Source organism: Sinocyclocheilus anshuiensis, unplaced genomic scaffold, assembly GCF_001515605.1.
Source record: "Sinocyclocheilus anshuiensis isolate Anshui unplaced genomic scaffold, SAMN03320099.WGS_v1.1 scaffold1301, whole genome shotgun sequence".
Lineage (NCBI taxonomy): Eukaryota > Metazoa > Chordata > Actinopteri > Cypriniformes > Cyprinidae > Sinocyclocheilus > Sinocyclocheilus anshuiensis.
The window spans coordinates 419,880-426,068 of record NW_015551135.1 but is presented as its reverse complement, the minus strand read 5'-3'; the positions used below and the strand labels follow the sequence as shown (position 1 = coordinate 426,068).

The window sequence follows — 6,189 nt, the reverse complement described above, 5'->3', positions numbered from 1 at the left end:
GTATTGATTCTGTTAATGTTATCTAGCTAGCTAAGGAAAGTTGGAAAGGCAGATATGAAACTGTCTTCGCATCTTGATGTCAGTGATTTCAGCTTCTTTTAAAGCAAATCTGTATACTGGCAGTAATATGCTGGAAATTAAAGATATATGTTGAGTTTATAGGCTAGAGGGATGTGTAAAGAACTATATTTAACAATTTTATTTGTGAGTTATATAAAAAAGGGGAAAATGCAGTTTGTCACATTGTTTTAAGGAATGCTACAGGTTCAAATCTCTGTGACATGCTGGCGATTACCACAGACAATAATTTTGACTTGAAAAACTGGGTTGTTTTCTCCATTACATTGTATTATTTTTAGGTCTCCAAAAATGAGATTATTAAAAAATGGCTTTCTCCCTCAGTTTGTAGAAACAAGCAAAAACTCATGTTTACAATAATGCACTTACAGTACAATGGAAGTCTATGGAGAAAGGCATTCTGGAAAGCTTAAAAGCAGAGAAGTGCAGCACATATTTTTTTGTTAAAGCTCTTATGAAATCATCCGTACTAAAATGTATGCTATTTGTGCTGTAATATTGCCCAAATCATTTTAGTGGTGTCATCATGGTTCTAGGTGGGTGAATTTCTGTTATGCATTACAGATGTAATTCATGTGGGTGGATTTTTTGTAAACAAGTCCCTTTTCTAATGTATTATGCAAAAGTTACACTGCCTTTACATGGTGATGACTTGAAAAACTGGGTATAACTTTGCACAGACAAAGTTAGTAAGTGATTTGGTCATACGTCATGTTAGCAAGTACATGTACTGTGGGTATTTTATGTTTTATGTCAGTGGCTTGCCATTCGCATTAATAGTGTGATACAGTACATTTTGTCCATTTTTACACAGTTGAAATTTTTCTCTGCAGTAATTAACAGCATATGTTCCACGGTACTTCAGAAATAATGATATTACATAACATGACAAATGCTAAAAACTGAAAATTGTTTAACTGCTGTACAAAAACGATTTGACAAAACTTTGATTATCTTTTATGCAAATTGCTGACATTTCAGCCGCCATCTAGCGGATAAATTAAGCCTCCCACTGCCTTCAATTATGACATAAACATTCCTGCATAAATTATTATGCTTGTTCCCAATTACTTGTCACACTCATTATAAGAAAAGACTTTATCATAACAAAATTCATCAAGACCATGTTTAACGCCTCAACGGGGTTAACGCATGTTTTCCATAGGCAAGTTTTTACAGACAACAAGAGATATTCAAACAGACGACTGACTCTCACTTGCAGTGTGGGCAGCAGTGCTTTCAGCTAACATCTGTTCTCATCAAGACATTTAACTTTTTTCCAGCAAAAATATTTCAGAATTTGCCAGGTAAGAGTTTCACAAGTGCATACCAGATGGAGAAATGTGTTATCGCATTAATGAAACGGTTGAAGAACGTGAGTGGGGACAGTTCAACAAAAATGAAAACTCATTTACTCACCCTCATGTCATCACAAACCTGTATGATTTTCTTATGCATACCTATATTCAAATTACACAAATGATATAAGTGCTACAGCAAAGGCTGAAGAACATTGGAGTTGCCATTGACTTTTACTGTATGGAAAGAAACAAACATTTCAGGTTTGGAATGACATGAAGGTAGATAAATGATGGCAATTTTCATTTTTGAGTGGACTATCATTATCCAGTTGTGGTGTGCAGAAGAAGTAAATCATCATGCTGTAAAAAGAAAATCACTCTACCCCACCCCTTACCAAAAAGTATAGACTAAAAGTATACTTTCCTATTTTTAGTTTAAAAGAAGTATACTAATAGCACACTTGAATAAACTTCTTTTTCGTAAGGGACATGAACACATCTTGAATGTATTCACACACATGCACACATGTACAGGGTATGACCTCCAGCCACAAATACACAGCATACTTAAACTCTCATACAGCCCTATACATGTTCCTAACACACACACTCATAACAGAAACCCACAACAGGGGTTCAAGACTACAAGTTGTCAATCAGAGTAAGCTGCCAAACAGACATGGCAGCTGTGCAGTTAAAATGACAGATCTGGACCAAACAGAGCAAAAATATCAACATCTTACGGCTAAACGCTTTAGAAAACAACCTCAATTTAAACTTGATGGTTTCATGATAAACAAAGATATCACTCGATTGTTTACATCATGCTGCTATGATTCTTTCACAGATGTAGCTCTAAAACAAGCGAAAATGGTCAAGGAAAGGTTCATACAGAAATAAAAATGATCATTTCATCATTAACTCACCCTCATGTCAGCTGTAATACTGTCTTTATGGAATACTAAACAAGTTATTAGACAGAATGACAGTCTCAGTCACCATTCATTTTCATTTTAGAAATAAAGTCAAACCAGTGGAATGACATGAGGGCAAGTAAATTATTATTTATTTTTTATTGTTTTTACTATCCTTTGTGTCTAAATATTTTTAAACCACTGTAGACTATATGGCTATTGAGCAGGTGTTATGTAGTCATATTTGTGTATGTGTTCATCTAAGTGTATGTATTTTACATGCGTTTTGGCAGATGCGTGTTGTATTTTTGTATATTAGTGACTATTTTGATAAGCGTATATTGTATTTGTATGTACCTGCTTTCCATCAGCAGAAGCTGTAGAATCTCTCATGGCTCAGTACTTGTGTGGCCCAGTCAACAACAGCTGAACTTCACAAAACGACAGTGTGTCGCAAAGAAGCATGATTAATTAATCTGAAAAGCACAAAGAAAAAGATAAAAGTGTGTGTTTATCTTTTGGCGTTTGCCTAGACGAATATTGTGTAGTAGCTATTATCAAAATATTTTCACATCACGTCGTTTTATGTGACGATCAAATGCAATACAGCTGACAAGATCTTCAGCTTTACCTGGCAATCCTACGGTGGCCGAGAGAGCTCAACGTGCTGCAAATGAAAAAATCCATGCAAATAGAAAAACACCTGCAAATTAAGAAAACATCTTCATCAATTTGACAACACACGCGCTGCAAATTCTGACAACACAACCAAATACAGAAACGCGCTGCAAATTCTCACAACACAAACAAAGAAACGCGCTGCAAATACAAAACAAATAAACAAACAAAAAGAGAAACGTGCTGCAAATATGCACAGACCACATCAGAAATGTTTAGGCCCTCCAGGACCGAGTTTAGACAGCCCTGGTTTAAGGGAAGCACGTTTCTTTGTTTGTGTTGTGAGTATTTGCAGCGCATTTCTGTATTTGGTTGTGTTATCAGAATTTGCAGGGTGTAATTGATGAAGATGTTTTCTTAATTTGCAGGTGTTTTTTTTCCTATTTGGAAGGTTTTTTTTGTTTTTGTTTTTCATTTGCGCTCTCTCGGCCACCGACCGTACAATCCACTTATTTCCGAACAAAATGTGATTTAAAATATAGATGTCTCTTCTGGCTTGGTCGCTGCCACTCGAAAGCATTGAAGCAAATAATATCAAACAACAAGGTTGCGCTACAAACAATACCTTTTGACCAAATGACCAAATGACCATACCTATCTTTGGATCGAGGGCACACGCAAACTGTCTTAACGTCAATGAATCGTTGAATCATTGAATCGTTGATTTATTCAAAATAAACAATTAATTACACAAAGACATTAAAAAATAAATAGTACAGTGTGAATAGATTTTTAGAGTAATATTGAGTCAATATCATGCAAATTATTTGTAAACACTACAAAGCATGGTTTCTTTCCAGGGAATTTATATATATATATAATTTTATTTTTTTTTTATTTTTATTTTTTTTTCTACTGGCAAAAATTCTGAAAGAACAGGTGCCGATAGCCAAGTTTATTGGCAGTTGCTGATTGTTGCCCGATTGTTGCCACATGAACATCTCTTTTCCATGGATCTATGGAATGCCAAACAACAGCTCAGTGAATCATTCGGAATCATTTTCTGCACACTCCAACTTGAGAACAGAATCGTCTGAAGCGGTTTCTTACTCCTTAAAACAGTAACGACATACATTAACACACAGAACAAACAGAGCGCTGGATTAAGTGGATTTACCTGCAATCCATTGAAACCAAACCTGCAAATTCGTCCAATCGTTTGGCAGTTTCGCAGGCTTTAAATGAATGAATGAATAAATGACATTTCCAACCAAAAAGAGTATTTGATTAAATTACTGCAGTATTCATATTTAGAATGCATATCTAAATATAAATAGCTACTCTATAAAAAAAATTTCTGCTTGGTTTTGAGTAGTTGGTACCTTTGATGGCTTCATTTGAGTATGTTGCTCATCATTGGCTAAGAGTGTGTATGTCATTTTTGAAAACAATAGTTTGTCCTTGTGTCTTGTAACACAAAGCCTTGTCTTCTAAAACAATGTCTCGCTAATTTTTCAGCTGTTGAAGAAACTTTTTCAAAGCTTCTTCCTCTGTCTCTCACACAAACACCATCTCTTTTTCTCAAAGGAATAATGTACATCCATTTTTTTTTATTCAGTTATTGGCATTATTGCGCCATTTGAGTAATGATTATTGAAAGAGACTCAGAAGAGAGAGAAGGGTTCAACAGCATTCTGTTCTTCTCTGTCCTCCTGGATGCGTTTAGCTTCATGAGCTTAACAAATTCTCAACCCTCAGCACAGACACACTCTCTCATGAAGAGAATGTCATGCTGCGCTCAGCCCCTTACTGAGATCCTATTCAATAACGTCTCCAAATGCACGTTTCATAAGAAGGGATTTTGTACAGACAGCTATATAAGACACACACATTCACACTTGCTCTCTCCATTATAACAGTAGGCATTGAGACTGTTTCCCGTAGCAACGTGGCACAGACGAGAGAATAGTCTGAACTCTTTAGAGACTGACATACTCTCCCTCACACACACTTGCACATTAACCACCAAATATTTTGTTTACTTTTTATTATTATATTTATTATATTTTGTTTATTTAACACAGCATGCTAGACACAGGAAACACTGGGCTTAAGTACACGTCTTAACGAGGGGATAACAAGACACACCTGGACGCAATGAAACACAATAGGAACAGGAAGGAAACCAAATATGGGCATGTCACACACGAGGGAAAACTAGGTCATGGAAGGCACATGGGGAGAAAAACACAACACAGACAGTCCATATTTCTGACAGTTGCACTGAATGACATTTTAATGGTTGTCTTTTGTAAATCATGGCAAAAATGTATGATAAGTCATAATTTTTGCTCAGAAAAAAATGTAATTAAACAAAACACATTCTATTGTATGAAGAGAGAGGGAAAAAAATAAAGCTGTATTAGACTTTTATTGTTTTGATGCTTAAAAACCCATTTTTGTCTTTGACCCATACTGTATACTCACTCTCTGGATTAATTAAATTTTGTTTACAGTAAAAATGTGCAAGTAAATGTAAAAAAAAACTTGATGGATATTGTATCTCAATGACAAGTCAGCATGAAAATTGAATGGCTCATGAATATTAATTTGTTAACATTAAAGAATTCTAGAAGGAATAACAAGTAATGACAATGCAAGCTAATTAATATTCATAAGCCCATTCTTCATAAATTGACTGTCACTATAAAGCTGCTTTGAAACTATATGTACTGTATAAAGCGCTTTATTAATAAAGGTGACTTGACTTGACTTGATGTCAGCACTCCATTCTCTAAAACTTAATGCCACTGCTAAAAATATATATTTTGCTGGTTATGGTAAAGTGAATACTTGTATAATAAGATCATAAAAATTAATCTTGGTTTCAAATTAGTATTGGCCAACATAGCATGCTCATATGCACACTTTGAAAAATTATCTCATCATTTTTTGTTTTTTTTTCTTCCCAGTGTGCTATGATATGGGATGCACAAATTCTTATATCACATGGTATTTATGGATAACCTAAAATGCAAATTGGAATTCAGGGCATGTGCTGCAAGTGAGCAGCACAAAGTGTGTTTCTTACAACGTAGACATAGTGTGAGAATAAAAATAATTTCCTTAACACTTTTTCACAAACTGAAGTTTGATAAAGACCCTCACTTTGTATGCAAAGACCAGCTTCTTACAAAGGTATAGTATCCAGTTTAATTACCTTAATGACTGGAACAATCTCATGGGTGAGCGAGGTCAGAAAGACCTGTTTAACAGAG

At 35.0% G+C, this 6,189-nt stretch overlaps 1 long non-coding RNA gene across 1 annotated transcript in view; it reads right to left on the bottom strand.

The window, feature by feature from the left end:
• Positions 1-2,905, bottom strand: part of LOC107663221 (uncharacterized) — a 14,436-nt gene extending 11,531 nt beyond the window's left edge. Inside the window, exon 1 of the long non-coding RNA XR_001631305.1 lies at positions 2,651-2,905. This is a non-coding gene — a long non-coding RNA (uncharacterized LOC107663221). The remainder of the gene's footprint in view (positions 1-2,650) is intronic.
• Between the last annotated feature and the right edge of the window lie 3,284 nt (positions 2,906-6,189).